Genomic DNA, 16,300 nt, shown 5'->3' with positions numbered 1-16,300 from the left:
AGGGGTTCTGGGGAGAAGGCAGGAGAATTGGGATGAGAAAAATATCAGCTATGATTGAATGGCGGAGCAGACTCGATGGGCCGAATGGCATAATTCTGCTCCTTTGTCTTATGGTCTTAGGAAATTTAGCCCATTGTGGAGCACAGTGGCATCCTTTGCTCAATAAAGCTACTTAAACGTAGAAATTTGGTTTCGCCCCAACTGAGTTTGTCACGTTTCCAGTTAATGTTGCTGCTGGGCAAGTCAGGTCCCAGGGTGGAACCCAACTTCATAGATAACTTTTACTTTTTTAGTTAGATACGTGGAAGGCAGCTACTGAACAGAGTCACAGGAGTCAGCGATGATCTTCTAACAAAATAATAAAACATTTCTCAAATAAGGAAAGATGAACTATAATACACTACTCCTTCGCCCCAAATATACCGTTACATAAATACAGCTTTGCAAAGATAACACAAGTTACAAAGCCTAACTTATATTCTAATGTTCACAGTAAGTCTTCCTAGGATTGCCTTCTGTCCCTCTCCCTGGTTTCAGGACCATTTTTCTTTAGTCCGGGATTGTCACTCTGGAATCTCCCTTCGATGTCTAGCTTCTCCTGTGTCTTTCTTGATAATGGTGTTTTTCTTCCGAGTCACCTGACCGTCATTTTTGCTCTGTGTCATTTTCATTTTGGTTTGCCCTCTTGCACAGGTACTGGGCTAGCTGTAAATCTAAAAACAAAATGAAAAGATCAAACTGTGCATGTGTGGGCCAGTTCCTGGCCTGACAATGAGAATATGCCCAAACTGCACATGTGTGGCCTTCTCCAGCCGGCACATCCACAGAACCCAAAGATCATAAAAAGAATGATTTGCGCATGAGCAGCCTCTTCAGGATCGGCGTGAATACGGAGACCAGGGTGACCCAATCTCTAATTTCCAAAGAATTATTTTCTTCTAGAGTTTGTAACACCTTCCCCCTAGACAGAAAAAAAGCTTCATAACTGTGAAGATTGCTTTACATGGCTTCACACAAACCCATCATGAATATCTAACAAAATCATTTATTACATCATACAAGTAAACTTTTCATTTTGTTTCCCAACAACACTTACCATAGTATATCATTACAATGATTTAACTAAAACAAATTGAACAATATCAGCAGAATTTGTACGTCATACCATTATCATAACTCAATCTTGTGTTTCTTTCCTTGTGTACTCTAAAATTTTATTTAAAAATTAATAATTGGGTTTTCCTTCAATTGCTTGTTATCATTTTGACCATTGGAGCTTTTAAAAGTTAATGAACATCAACCTGATCAACTGCCTGCTGCAATACAATTGTCACCACATTAGTGTCTCCATTCGCCAAATCATTATCTAGAATAAAATCTACTCCTTCAATATGTGATTTCGGAATAATTCCTACCGTAACAATTCCATTTATGAAGTCACTTCTTGAATTAAATTTACACAAAAAATCAAGTTAATAAATTCCATTATTACCCCTTATTAATACTTTTTCCTTCCTAAAACTACCTGGAACATAAATTATATCATCAGATACCATCACTGATTTACCTGCCTCTATCTCTCACAAAACCTTGTTTTGTTTGCCTATTTTGTTAGAGGAGTAGGGAACACATCTCCCTTTGAATGTGTTTTTCCCCCCCTTAATTAGATACAAACATACATGCATATTGTATGATCTGTGCCTATACAGAAGCTCAATAACCTGATTTCCTTCACCAATAAGGACTATGGGCCAAAGGCAGGTAGCGTTAGGCCACATATCTGTCGTGATCTCCTTAAACGGCAGGACAGGCATCTCATTCAGTCCTGGTGTCTTATCAATTTTAAATAAAGATAGTCTTTCTAAAACCTCCTCCTTCTCAATTGTAAATTCATCGCGTATTACCAGTTATCTCCTAATAATAATAATCTTTATTGTCACAAGTAGGCTTACAATAACACTGCAATGAAGCTACTGTGAAAATCCCCTAGTCGCCACATTCCGGCACCTGTTCAGGTACACAGAGGGAGAATTCAGAATGTCCAATTTACCTAGCAGCACGTCTTTCGGGACTTGTGGGAGGAAACCGGAGCACCCGGAGGAAACCCACGCAGACACGGGGAGAACGTGCAGACTCCACACAGACAGTAACCCAAGCCGGGAATCGAACCTGGGACCCTGGAACTGTGAAGTCATAGTGCTAACCACTGTGCTACCATGCTGCCCATTCACCTCAGTCTGGGTAGCATCCTCTTCCTATGTCAAGACAGGTGCAAAGTACTCGTTTAATACCTCTGCTACTTCCCCTGCGTGCGCGTGCAAGCCCTCTTTTTATCCCGAAAAAATATTGTTTCAAAATTATGCCAACCATCCTTCGCACTCATCCACCATGTTGGGGAATCTCTGAAGACCTCTGAACAATTGATATGGTGGCAGTTTTGTTGCATCATGTCTGAGATTTAGTTTGGGGATAGGGATACCATGGCACACTCTTCCAAGACAATGTTGATTTATTTGGTTAATTTGGTGCATTTTTGAGTTGGCTTTTCCCCCTGTGCTTCCCTGTGGCTGTGCTCACCAGCCAGCACCAAGTGGGAAAATTCCCACTTTGGCATTTCAGGATCAGCTGGAAACAGTGCATTGCTTCTCACTGTGGCTGAGACTTCGGAACCGTGACCATTTGCTGATCCAGGACTTTGAGATGTGCCAAGCTGGGAGGGTGGACAGGGCTGGAGCCCATCAATGATTGCTTCATGGATTTGAGGAGCTGCCTGTGTGAATGGTCTGCAGTTGCTGATTTGGCCTGAGATCTACGGAGCTAAACTGCTGGGTCCTTTCCAATGCCTCAGGATTGAAAGCTCACAAAGACTATTCCAACGTTAAAACAGCAGCTGAGATTCAGTTATTAAAGAACACACTTTTTTATTCTTATTCCTCCTGCATTTTGCAGAAAGGAAAGGGGAACAAAACTCTAATGCAACCCATCCAGAACATTCTGTCCTGTAATCTCTTTATACCATAGGAAACCTCTGCTTATATCACTAGCTTCTCAAACCTGGGTCACATACAGCTGGCAACAACATCAAAATCAGCGGCCAAGAGGCCCCTGAGTGGAGACTCAAAGGTATTGTATTTATCATATAAAAGCAGCCTTTGATTTTGTGATCGCACCACTTTAATCATTCTTTGGCCCTGATTTAATTTCTGTGGCATTTTTTCCGATTGCACATATGCAAAGTTTAAATAATAAATGAAAGATCCCCAACAGCCACTTTCCAGCTCCCTGCTCACAACGTAAGAAAGGAATTCTACTTGCAATACTCGAGATGCATTCATGGTGAACCATCATAGCTGGAGGCAGCATATCTAACTGGAAGGATGTGGTGATGAGGTGAGATGGAGAAGGGCGTGAGGGGCTCAAAGGATCTATTTGATTGAATGGTCTAATTCTGTGCTGTAAATGCTCTGTAATTTTATGCACAGCAGACACACTCCATAACCACTTGTTCATTCACAGAAATCAAGAAGTAGTGACACATGCAGATTATAGGGGCTGGTTTAGCACAGTGGGCTAAACAGCTGACTTGTAATGCAAAACAAGGCCAGCAGCGCGGGTTCAATTCGATTACCAGCCTCCCCGAACAAGCGCCGGAATGTGGCAACTAGGGGCTTTTCACAGTAACTTAATTGAAGCCTACTTGTGACAATAAGTGATTATTATTAATTGTTATTATCATCTTTCCCTGAACGCAGCTCAAAGTGAGATTACCTGGAACGCAGGAGCATCCTGTTAACTCACCTAATTTTGTAAAGTTTCTCGGAAGATGAGTAAATTTACGAGCACATTCCTGGTGTGTCCTTTCTAATGCCATTTCAGCTCCACACTGTGTGATCGGAGACCGGAGAACGTGATGCATTTTAGAAGAGTGGATAAGGATTATATGCTCAGTGACTGACCTTGTGCACGGGCTAATTGTTGTGCTCTGCCCTTCTGTGTCAGTCAATCTTCCAGCATTATTACCAAAGTGAGATGCTGGGCGGTGAGATCTGCCAATGATTACTCCTCCTCCACCCTGGTAATGCCCACCTGGGACAGGCTGCACAGCACCCTGGCAATGCCCACCTGGGACAGGCTGCACAGCACCCTGGCAATGCCCACCTGGGACAGGCTGCACAGCACCCTGGCAATGCCCACCTGGGACTGGGAAATGTCCCCCAGCGTGTCGGACAAGAGGTGTTCTCTTGGGGGTGGGGGTTGGGGAGGAGGGAGGGCGGGGGTCGGGAAGGGGTTGGGGGGGGGGGAACAACACACTGATGGGCCGGCATTGTCAAATGGAGGTCCAGCCGGATAATGATCATGTGGTCCGTGGGAGGGATGGATATCCTGGGCGGCATTAACAGCTGACGTGTGACAGGTCGTCTGGGTGGCGGCTGGTGAACCCTTACCTCTGCGCCGTACATTGATCTGTCAGGGGTGGGCAGCACTGCTGGACACGGGTGGGCCCGGGCACGGTATGGTGCTGGGGCGGTGTCAGGCACACGGTGGGCGGGGTTGTGGGCGGGGCCGGTGGATGTTGTCCATCCTCTTGCAGCACAGTGAGCCAGTCCGATGGTGACGCTCCCCGAGCTGACGGCAGCTGCCACTTCCTCCCAGATGTCACTGGCTGCCCTGTGGCTGACCCTCCGTGCCCCCTCAGGGAGATAGGGCATCCCATCTGTACTCGACCACGTCCAACAATCTGACCAGGTCGACATCCCCGAATGGTGCTGGTCTCCTCGTTGGCATGGCAGCCAGCTGTGTGGGGTTTGCTCTATGGGATGGGTTAAGTGCAGCTCCGTCTTGTTAGCGAGCGCGGTCCTGGCCAATCAGCCAGCAGGACCATCATTTGTGGTGTGAAGCCCATGGGGCCTCGTTAAGTGGACCAATTAACATTTTATCGCGATGGAGGCTCAACGGACTGAGCGTCGGGAAACTCACGGCAGTTCCTGCTCACTAACCCACTTGAAAACTTTTCCATTAAATTGTGCCCATTGGATCCTTGCCCCATTCATTATGTGGATTTTCAAAAGAAAATATTCCTGAAACTGAGAGAAAAGTGCAAAAAGAGCAGTGCTCTAGTGGGAGCTCCCTCCTGCATGTCTCCCCCTATGTTACCACCCAGTTACCTAGTGGGAGCTCCCTCCAACATGTCTCCCCCTATGTTACCACCCAGTTACCCAGTGGGTGCTCCCTCCTGCATGTCTCCCCCTATGTTACCACCCAGTTACCTAGTGGGAGCTCCCTCCTGCATGTCTCCCCCTATGTTACCACCCAGTTACCTAGTGGGAGCTCCCTCCTGCATGTCTCCCCCTATGTTACCACCCAGTTACCTAGTGGGAGCTCCCTCCTGCATGTCTCCCCCTATGTTACCACCCAGTTACCTAGTGGGAGCTCCCTCCAACATGTCTCCCCCTATGTTACTACCCAGTTACCTAGTGGGAGCTCCCTCCAACATGTCTCCCCCTATGTTACCAGAGGTCCCTTTTAGCCTTGGGGTTTATCTGTTTTATTTACTTCTCCCAGGAGACCACATTGTTTCGGAGAGTTTGCTGAGCGTATATATTGTGATACACAAGATATTGTAACTGTGTTGGAGAGGCTGAATGGATTGGCGGGTCTGTACCTGTCCATCATTGTTTTTATGTTACTGCCTGGCCTCCTCTCTGTGGTAAGAGTTGATGCTTCTGCTTTTACTGAACCTCACCCAACATTCAGACGTGCAGCTGATTCAGGCCAAGTCACTAGCTGGCGATCAGCACTGGAACCCTCACTAGCAGAAGTAGATCGAGCCCAGTCCGGACCATGTTGTCACCCTGACTGAGTTCAATCACAGTAGCCCACGCTGGGACTGGGGCTGGCTCAGCAGCTGATAATGAATTCGCACTGAGATCTCAGGACACTCACAGTGTGACATCTATCATTCCGAGTAAATATGAACTGACAGCTGGAATATAAAAGGCTGCAACTCAGGACCAGATTCAACTTCATTGTTTTGATCAAAAGAGTGATGCTTCCGCAGAGCAATTGACCAAAATCAGTTTTTTGTGTTTGGGTTTGAAGTTTGATTTTCATACATTGCAATGTTGTACCGTTCTTTAAAAGATCTCGATTTAGTGTCCAAATCGCACATTCCCAAACCATTCAATCTGCCGGAACTGATTATCACCCAATTGATTCAAACTGCTGTCTGCTGGCACATATCACTGGGTCACAGGAATGCTTGCAAGTAAGTCGCATGGCCTGTCTTAAACACAAAACACCAAGGCAAGGACTGGAAGAAAATTGAGGGATTTACACCTGGAAAACTTATATGTTGTGAAAATATATATGTCAGATCAGTTACCACAAAACCAAAGAGGGTAACTTGTAATTTCTTGCCTATTTTATGAGGTCTTTAACTTTTCAGATCAAATTTCCATGTTCTTACCCAGCACCCTTACCACACTGTATAACTGAAAATACATGCTAAACTGTGGAACTAATGTAATCAGAATGGATTATTTCCAATATCACAATGCTGACAGTGAGTTTTGAGCTGTAATTCACTTTCCATGTTCTTTAGACATTGATAAACTGTTCCTGTTCCAATCCCAGAATTTATCACATCAGCAAAACTCCCATTAAGTTACATTCTTGTTTCTCCATTCAATTATTGATTTCTTTCTGTCTAATCCCATTAATCTAACTACATCCTGGGACTGTTGTCTACAATAGATTCCATCACAGCACAGTAACAGAGCCACTTTCAGAAATCCCAAGAACTTTTCCTCATTGCACTCAGGATTAAACACCACGCGGTAGGAACGTCCCTAAAGAGAGCATTCTGACTCTGAGCCAGCTCTCTGTGAGTACGGTTCTCCCAGGGGTCGGGTACGTTTTGGCGCTGCCCTTTTGGCACCGATCATTTGACACCGCCATTTTGGCGCTAAATTGATTCGGCGCTCATTATTTTGGCGCCCAGCTGTTTTTGCGCCTTTGTTGTGTATTGAATATATTGCCAGGAATGTAATGATAGGTTAATAATAATAATAGATAAAAACATGACATTTATTTCTCACACCAAATAACAAGTAAAATGAGTATAAAAGTTTAATGCATTTCATAATTAATAATAATAATAATAATAATGGATAAAAACATGACATTTATTTCTAACACCAAATATTAAGTAAAATGAGTATAAAAGTTTAATGCAGTTCATAGTTGTGGGCCAAACCACGTAAATATTCAAGTGGTGCCCGTGAATCAAACTGTTGTGCGATGTTTAAGATACGCTCATCGGCCTTAATGTATTTCAGAAGTTGGTGGTTAAGCACCCGGTAATAGAGCATACAACACAGGGGAAACCCCACCATGCCTTCTTGCCATAATGACATAAACCTGGTAAAATAACGGAGGAGACATCTTAAATGTCCCATCTCCATACCACACTTCTGAATCACGTAAAAAAACTACCCAGCTCTGTCTCCCAAAAATTAAAATTCTCTCATCTTCTTGACCACCATCGCCAATTAAAAAGTTCTCACTTTGACCATTGCTCGTCACATAGTATTTGTACTCGTCAGGGATCACCAACTCCCTTGAATTTGCAGGGTTTGGAGGAGCAGACTTTATTAGATTTTGTTTTCTTCTTACGATTTTTTTCATAGCCTCTGAGTTTGGAAGTGATGCTTGTGCAGCTTGAGAACTATTTTCAAGACATCCGTTTATAATTGTTGACGGCACTTCAAGAGTTTCTTCAGCTTTACGCTTCAAACTTGTTTTGATGGTAGCAACTTCCACACCCACTGCTGAAGCACCATGAGAATGTCCGTTCACTTCCTTCACTACTTCATTGTTTTTAGTGTGAATGCGACCTTTACACTCGTTTTTTAATTCGCATCTCCAAAACATTAACAATGGGTCGCTTTTGCTACATTTATCAAACACGTATAAATATCCATCGTGTGTTAATTTTGGTTTGTCTCTCTTGCTTAGAATTTTTTCAGCCATTTCTGGTATGGGGTCTAAGAGAAATTAAAAGCAAAACTGTATTTCTAGCTTTCAAATGTGAAAAGAGAACAGGCTTATGGAGCACCAAGGCTGTAGATTGTTATCATTAATTGCTGAAGTAGTCTGAATTGGCGCCAAACAGATGAGCGGCAAAAGGTCGGCGCCAAAAGGGCGGCGCCAAATAGTCCCATTCCCTCTCCCAGAGGGAGCTGGATTATAAGATCCACCCCACTGGGTGACTGCTTTGGGTGAGGAAAAGAGAGGGGAAGTTGGCTGTCGAAGGCCAGGGAGCGACACAGCCAATAGATCACAGTTCACAGTTTTTGACCCGTTCACAAGAATGCCTGGAAGTAAGTTACTTGGTCAGTCAGCTGTGAATCTTTGCTAAGCCAGTTGTGGATCTGGGAAGAAGGGGAATAGCTGAAGACAGTTACTGCCAGGTTGTATAATGTGGAGGCTGTGGACTGGAGCATAGGGCATTCTGTAGCTCAACTGAAGGGTTTCCAGGGATGGGCCAATGAGCAAGGTTTCTTGATCGTGTTTAAAGTAGTTTGAGAATCATGGCATCCCGAATCGGAATGATTTGCCCGGCTGAAGTACAGCACTTACATGGTATAGGATGGGAACAATTTGTATTCCTTTGTGTGATGTGGGCGTCGCTGGTTCGACCAGCATTCATTGTCCATCAGTAATTGCCCTTGAGAAAGTAGCGATGAGCTGCCTTCTTGAACTGCTACAGTCTATATGTTGGAGGAACACTCACTATGCTAGTTCTACCCAGCGGCAGTGAAGGAATGGTTTGTGACTTGGAGGGGAATCTGGAGAAGGTAGTGTTTCTATGTGTCTGCTGCCCTTGTCCTGTCAGATGGTAGTGGTTATGTATTTTATACAGTGTTGTTGAAGGAACCTTGGTGAGTTCCTGCGGTGCATCTTGTAGATGGTACACACGGCTGCCCCTGTGCGTCGGTGGTGGAGGGAGTGAATGTTTGTGGTAGGGGGAGCAATCAAGCGGGGCTGCTTTGACCTGGATGGTGTTGAGCTTCTTGAGTGTTGGAGCTGTTCTCATCCAGGCAAGTGGAGAGTTTTCCATCACACTCCTGACTTGTGCCTTGTAGATGGTGGACAGACTTTGGGGAGTCAGGAGGTGAATTATCATTTTCAGAATCCCAGCCTCTGACCTGCCCTGGTAGCCACAGTATTAATGTGGCTGGGCCCAGTTCAGTTTCTGGTCAATGGTAACCCCCAGGATGTTGATTGTGGGGGATTCAGCGATGGTAATGCCATTGAATGTCAAGGGGCGATGGTTAGATCCTCTTGGAGGAGATGGTCATTTCCTGGCACTTGTGTGGTGTGAATGTAAGTTGCCATTGTTAGCCCCGAGCCTGGAGATTGCCCCAGTCTGTGAATCTGTACAGTTGAGTGAAATATCTAATTAGCGTATATAAGCTTCTTCACGTGTGTTTATATTCAGTTCCAGTTACCAACTCACAGAACCAGTTCCAATGCTCTGGATTGTGACTGCCAGAAAACGGGCCCCTTTCATGTTTTTCCTCTGTTTTCTGAAAATACAATTGCTGTCATTTGGGAGGGGATGTAGACATTCTGGGGACATTGTCGATTATCACTCAATCTCAGCCTTGGGTTTGAATAACTGCAGGTGTTTACAACAATCGGAGCTGCCCGCTGCTGTAGCAATCTCTGCTAATCACTGTTTCCCTGCTGTGAAATGTTGTAAACCGCCTGCTCGTTTATCATGATAAAGCTCCAGGGAAAAATATATCACCTCATGCTGACTGAGAATGGGGGGCAACTGACAAACAGCTCCTCGCCTGAGGGGCAGCATCGCTGGCAGCACGCTGCACTGAGTTTGCATTGAGCCCAATCTCCTGCTATGAGGCTTGAGCAAACTTCTGACTCCAAGAGGCTAACCTGGAGGCTCACCTAAAAGAGGTCTCCGAAACTTCCAATCCCTCTGCCTGATCCTGAATATTTTACACAGATGAGCATCATCTTTACATCTCGGGATGAACAAATCATTTATCCCTCTGCTTCTTCAAATGGCCATTTCTATGATGATGGCAGAGGAGCAGAGAATGGGACTGGAACTTTACCCAAATCCAGTCTCTGACTTACTGCTTTATCGCTGCTGTCTGAAAACCTGCATTTATATAGCACCATTCATGCAACAAACCATCTAGAGGTGCTTCACAGAGACATTAACATTTGACACCGAGCCACATTGCGGTGTGTCACAGAATTAGCGTTGTCCCTCAGCTGTTTACAATGGGTAGAAATGATTTGGATGAAGGTCTGGTTGCTAAATTTGCTGATGACACAAAGATAGGTAAGAAAGTAAATTGTGAAGAGGGCATAAAAGGCTACAAAATATAAATCAGTTAAGGAAGTGGCAAAGATCTGGTAAATGGAGTATAATGTGAGAAAATGTGAAATGAAGTTTATTATCTAAATGGCGAGGGGTTGCAGAGCTCGGAGATGCAGAGGGATCTGGGTGTCCTAGTGCATGAATCACAAAAGGCTGGTTTACAGGTACAGCGAGTAATTAGGAAAGCTAATAGAATGTTATAGTCATTCCGATGGGAATTGATAACAAAAATAGGCCAGCTATTCTTCAGTGAAGGGCACAGGATAGAGAGACCACAGGTGGGATTCTCCGACCCACACCAGGGGCGAAATTCTCCGACCCCCAGCAGGGTCGGAGAATCGCCTGGGGGCGCCTAAAATCCCGCCCCCGCCGTGGCAGAGATTCTCCGCCACCCGGGAAGTGGCGGGGGCAGGAAACTCGCACCTCCGATCGGAGAGGCCCCTGCGGTGATTCTCCGGCCCGGATGGGCCGAAGTCCCGCCGCTGGGAGGCCTCTCCCGCCGCCGAGGTTTAAACCACCTCTGGAACGGCGGGCTCAGCGGCGCGAGCAGGCCTCCGGGGTCCTTGGGGAGCGGGGGGGCGATCGGACCCCGGGGGGTGCCCCCACGGTGGCCTGGCCCGCGATCGGGACCCCCCGATCAGGGGCGGGGCCAGTGCCCTGGGTGCACTATGTTCTTCCGCGCCCGCCACGGCCTCCACCATGGCGGAGGCGGAAGGGAACACCACATCGCGCATGCGCCGGCAGTGACGTCAGCGGTCCAGCTGCCGCTGACGTCACTGCCGGTGCATGCGCCGACGGGCGAAAGCCTTTCGGCCAGCCCTGCTACCGACGGCGCTGGGTGTTTGCGCCAGTCTTCTGGTTGCAAACCGCTCCGGCCCGGGGCTCGCCCCCAAAGGTGGGGAGAAAGGTGGCCTTCCCCACCTTTGGGGAGGCTCGACCCCTGAGTGGTTGGCGCCACTCCCCTAAGCCGGGACCCTCCGTCACGCTGGGGTAGGGGAGAATGCCGCCCCAGGTCGGAGAATCGCCGATGGGCGGCGTGAATCCCACCTTGCCGCTCCGACGCCGGCTGCCAAATTCTCCGTCGCCGTTGGAGAGACCACGGGCGGGATTCTCTGACCCCCTGGGGTCGGCCCCCCCCCCCAAAGGCCGCCACCCGACCCTAAAACGCCGAAGTCCTGCCGACTCAGAAGCAGGTCTAGAACGGCGCCGGCGGGACTCGGTCTTTTCTTGCAGCAGCTCGGCCGGAGAATCGGTGGGCCAGCTGCGTAGAGCAGCCCGTGACCGCGCCATGCCAACCACATGGCGCCAAGCGAAGTATCGCGTGCCAGCGGCGGGGCGCTTTCTGCGCAGCCCACTGGCGACTCTCTGACCCGGCGCAGGGAGAATTCCGCCCCCTGTTCCTACTTGCAACAAATTTCAAAAGAATCAATAAGGATGGAATTGTTTGTAATCTCTGTAATATTGGTCCAGGAGATGAGCGGTAAAGATTACAAATATCTCTGGAAGGGAGGAGCAGTAATTCAGATTCACATGTTTCAAACTAGTAATTATCAAAGAAGCTGAGAGAACAGGAGGATCAAAGGGGTAATAATCCTGAACCCCCTCGGAGGGTTAATAATCCTGAACCCCCTCGGAGGGGTAATAATCCTGAACCCCCTCGGAGGGGTAATAATCCTGAACCCCCTCGGAGGGGTAATAATACTGAACACTCTCAGAGGGGTAATAATCCTGAACCCCCTCGGAGGGGTAATAATACTGAACACTCTCAGAGGGGTAATAATCCTGAACCCCCTCGGAGGGGTAATAATCCTGAACCCCCTCGGAGGGGTAATAATCCTGAACCCCCTCGGAGGGGTAATAATCCTGAACCCCCTCGGAGGGGTAATAATCCTGAACCCCCTCGGAGGGGTAATAATCCTGAACCCCCTCGGAGGGGGTAATAATCCTGAACCCCCTCGGAGGGGTAATAATCCTGAACCCCCTCGGAGGGGGTAATAATCCTGAACCCCCTCGGAGGGGGTAATAATCCTGAACCCCCTCGGAGGGGTAATAATCTCTGAACCCCCTCGGAGGGGTAATAATCCTGAACCCCTTGGGAGGGGTAATAATCCTTGAACCCCTCGGAGGGTTAATAATCCTGAACCCCTCGGAGGGGTAATAATCCTGAACCCCTCGGAGGGGTAATAATCCTGAACCCCTCGCGGACCGGCGGTAATAATCCCTGAACCCCCTCGGAGGGGTAATAATCCTGAACCCCCTCGGAGGGGGTAATAATCCTGAACCCCCTCGGAGGGGTAATAATCCTGAACCCCCTCGGAGGGGTAATAATCCTGAACCCCTTGGGAGGGGTAATAATCCTGAACCCCCTCGGAGGGGTAGTAATCCTGAACCCCCTCGGAGGGGTAATAATCCTGAACCCCCTCGGAGGGGTAATAATCCTGAACCCCCTCGGAGGGGTAATAATACTGAACCCCCCTCGGAGGGGTAATATCTGAACCCCCTCGGAGGGGTAATAATCTGAACTCTATAGGAGGGGTAATAATCCTGAACTCTATAGGAGGGGAGATTCGGCGGATATCGAGGTAGGTTCTTTCTTCAGAGTGTGGTTAGGTGTGTGGAATGACTGCCTGCTGTGATAGTGGAGTCTGGATACTTTGGGAAACTTCAAGCGGTTATTGGATAGGCACATGGAGAACACCAGAATGACAGGGAGTGGGATAGCTTGATCTTGGTTTCGGACAATGCTTGGCACAACATTGAGGGCTGAAGGGCCTGTTCTGTGCTGTACTGTTCTATGTGTAAAATCAAAATTGCAAAATTAAACAAGTTTTAACTAAAAATCAGATTATTTTAAACCTGATGTATTTAAGTTTGTTTGATTCCCTGTCACTTCAATTCATGTTTTTTCATGGTTGTTCCCAGGATGGTGCAGAGGAAAAACCCTGTGATTTCCGAAGATGGATAGAAATGGACCAGCAGCTGGGCTCTGCTTTTCCACAGCCAGTGATACGCAGACTCCAGAAGCTGCTGTGGGGCCAAATCAGTCTGCACGTGTATGATCTTCACAATAGCAACTCTGTAATGTTCCTTACCTTGTACCCTCAGCCAAAATGCAGCTTGTTTAAGAGCTGCATGGATTGTGGGACCTTCCTGTGAGTAGTATTTCATGTTCCTATTTTCAAAGTGTTTCTGCTGGCCAAAGGTTTCATTACGCTTACTGAACACAAGCGGAGTAGACACTGATCCTTTTTCAGATACATGCACAGAAATTAATCTGGTGTATAGTAAAACATATTTTGCTGGGAAAGCGTTTGTCATTTCCACATACCCAGCACTCAGTTTCAGTGTTCCTATTTACCTACATTGTGCACAGCATCACTGTTATATTCTTGTCAATATTATACTGTATTTGTTAATGAACTAAACGAGCGGTTAGATTTACTAGCTGTTCATTAATATTAACTGGATTCTCAGGCATTTTTTAGAAACTGCAATGACGTGTGACCAAATTTCAATTTGTTACTGTTTTCAGAAACGCTTATAGCGAGTAAATGAAGGAAGCACGTTTTTCTATCTATCTTCTTAAATGTAAAGTGCTGGGTAAATAAATTAAAAGGTTTATCATCAATCCTGGTGTTAAATCACTTGTCCCTTGGCATTCTTCCATCTATGTTTGATGATGAATAAGCAGCCAATCTGCTGGGGGATTGGCTGGATCTGGGTCACTTTTCCTGATGATTGAAGAGTCCAATTGGTGAGAAACAGCTTCAGCCACAAATGGCTTTTGAAGAGTGGCTCTGCGTTCTTTGCGGTGTTGCCGTCTGTTGCCAAACCCTCTGGCCACTGATCATCATGGTGGCTCACATCAGCCCTGGGCTCACGTCACCATTTACCTGAGCAGGTAGCCAACAGGCTCCGGTTCCCTCACCAGAATATCCTTGTGTATGCAATCCAAATCACTCATCACTGGGGACGCATTTTAAAATATCAGCACATCTCAATTCTTTATGATTTCCCAATGCACACATTTTCCATACTGCTTCACCAATCAATGCTGTACTTTAGACCAACAACTTTGCTAAATCCATGACCTCATTGATTTTGGTGGGGTAGGCTGAGCTGATCCTGCATGTGCAGGCAACAATGCGTACATCCTAAACCTTGTATAATGGTGTCAAATGTATGAGAGTAAGTTGGCTGCTTATTCCACATCTCCCCTCATTGTTATTCACATTGAAGTCTTTTTCTTTTTTTATTAGTGTTATAGTACGTTATTATTGTGCATCTAGCACAGTGGTTAGCACAGTTGCTTCACCTGCTCCAGGGTCCCAGGTTCGATTCCGGCTTGGGTCACCGTCTGTGCGGAGTCTGCACATCCTCCCTGTGTCTGCGTGGGTTTTCTCCGGGTGCTCCGGTTTCCTCCCACAGTCCAAAGATGTGCAGGTTAGGTGGATTGGCCATGATAAATTGCCCTTAGTGACCAAAAATGGTTTGGTGGGGTTACGGGGATAGGGTGGAGGTGTGGGGATAGGATGGGGGTATGGGCTTGGGTAGGGTACTCTTTCCAAGGGCCGGTGTAGATTCAATGGGCCGAATGGCCTCCTTCTGCACTGTAAATTCTATGATTCTTATTTAAATCCATTGCTGATGTCATCAGTAAGTGCTGTGATATTATTTGTTGTTGTTACCTGTGTATATTCTGTTACTGTTATTCCAATGTTTAACTTACTGCTCCCGTTTTTGTGTCATTGTTGTATTTAAACTTTGTTATTTTTATATATTAAAGATTAACTTTATTGACAACGCATTTCAACTACCTGTTTGTGGTCTAGTTAGCACAATTGGGTATTACTCGAAAACAAAATTCCATTTTGTTCAAAACTCATATAATCTTTTTTTTTAATAAACAATTTTATTGAGGTAGTTTTTGGCTTTATAAACAGTTACAGACATCATCAGAAAGAAAGCAAAAAAGGCAAAAATGTGCAAACATCCACGTACTTTCAATACTTCCATCGTAACATATTGCACAAGCCCGCTCCCCTCCCACCGGTACTACCCGCCATATTTTCCCTCCTACAAAACTCATATAATCTTTAACTGTAATCTTATCTATATTACTGAGCCATGTTTTGGTGTACAATATTCTAACCTGTACTTTCTTGGCAATTTCACCAGGTGGTTAAATAACAAACCAGAATAAATGTCAACGGCTATTTTGAAGTCTTTGATCTGCCCGAGGGACTGCTCGGAACCTCAGGCCTGTCTTTCAGGTTCCATCTTACCTCTAGGTACAAGCCCGAGTGCAGCATTTCACCACAAAATCGAGGCTGACATCCCTGAGGGAGTGCCCCACTGTCAGAGGGTCAGTACTGAGGGAGTGCCCCACTGTCAGAGGGTCAGTACTGAGGGAGTGCCCCACTGTCAGAGGGTCAGTACTGAGGGAGTGCCCCACTGTCAGAGGGTCAGTACTGAGGGAGTGCCCCACTGTCAGAGGGTCAGTACTGAGGGTGTGCCGCACTGTCAGAGGGTCAGTACTGAGGGAGTGCTGCACTGTCAGAGGGTCAGTACTGAGGGAGTGCTGCACTGTCAGAGGGTCCGTACTGAGGGAGTGCTGCACTGTCAGAGGGTCAGTACTGAGGGAGTGCTGCACTGTCAGAGGGTTAGTACTGAGGGAGTGCTGCACTGTCAGAGGGTCAGTACTGAGGGCGTGCCCCACTGTCAGAGGGTCAGTACTGAGGGAGTGCTGCACTGTCAGAGGGTCAGTACTGAGGGAGTGCTGCACTGTCAGAGGGTCAGTACTGAGGGAGTGCTGCACTGTCAGAGGGTCAGTACTGAGGGAGTGCTGCACTGTCAGAGGGTCAGTATTGAGGGAGTGCCGCACTG

At 46.8% G+C, this 16,300-nt stretch overlaps 1 protein-coding gene and 1 long non-coding RNA gene across 4 annotated transcripts in view; one reads left to right on the top strand and one right to left on the bottom strand.

Annotated features, from left to right (window-relative positions):
- The window catches only part of bbs9 (Bardet-Biedl syndrome 9), a 537,991-nt gene extending 524,089 nt beyond the window's left edge, over window positions 1-13,902 (top strand). For all 3 annotated transcript variants that reach the window (XM_038810386.1, XM_038810382.1, XM_038810384.1), the window contains one exon: window positions 13,337-13,902. The gene's annotated coding sequence lies outside the window, so the exon portion shown is untranslated. The remainder of the gene's footprint in view (window positions 1-13,336) is intronic.
- Window positions 377-3,926, bottom strand: LOC119972867. Its single transcript, XR_005462165.1, has 2 exons — window positions 3,799-3,926; window positions 377-713 (listed from the first exon to the last, which is right to left on the bottom strand). It is a non-coding gene; the product is annotated as an uncharacterized LOC119972867 (long non-coding RNA).
- Window positions 13,903-16,300: the final 2,398 nt, after the last annotated feature.

Source organism: Scyliorhinus canicula, chromosome 10 (assembly GCF_902713615.1).
Source record: "Scyliorhinus canicula chromosome 10, sScyCan1.1, whole genome shotgun sequence".
Lineage (NCBI taxonomy): Eukaryota > Metazoa > Chordata > Chondrichthyes > Carcharhiniformes > Scyliorhinidae > Scyliorhinus > Scyliorhinus canicula.
Note: the sequence above shows the minus strand (reverse complement) of the source record. Positions and strands in the feature narration are given on the sequence as shown.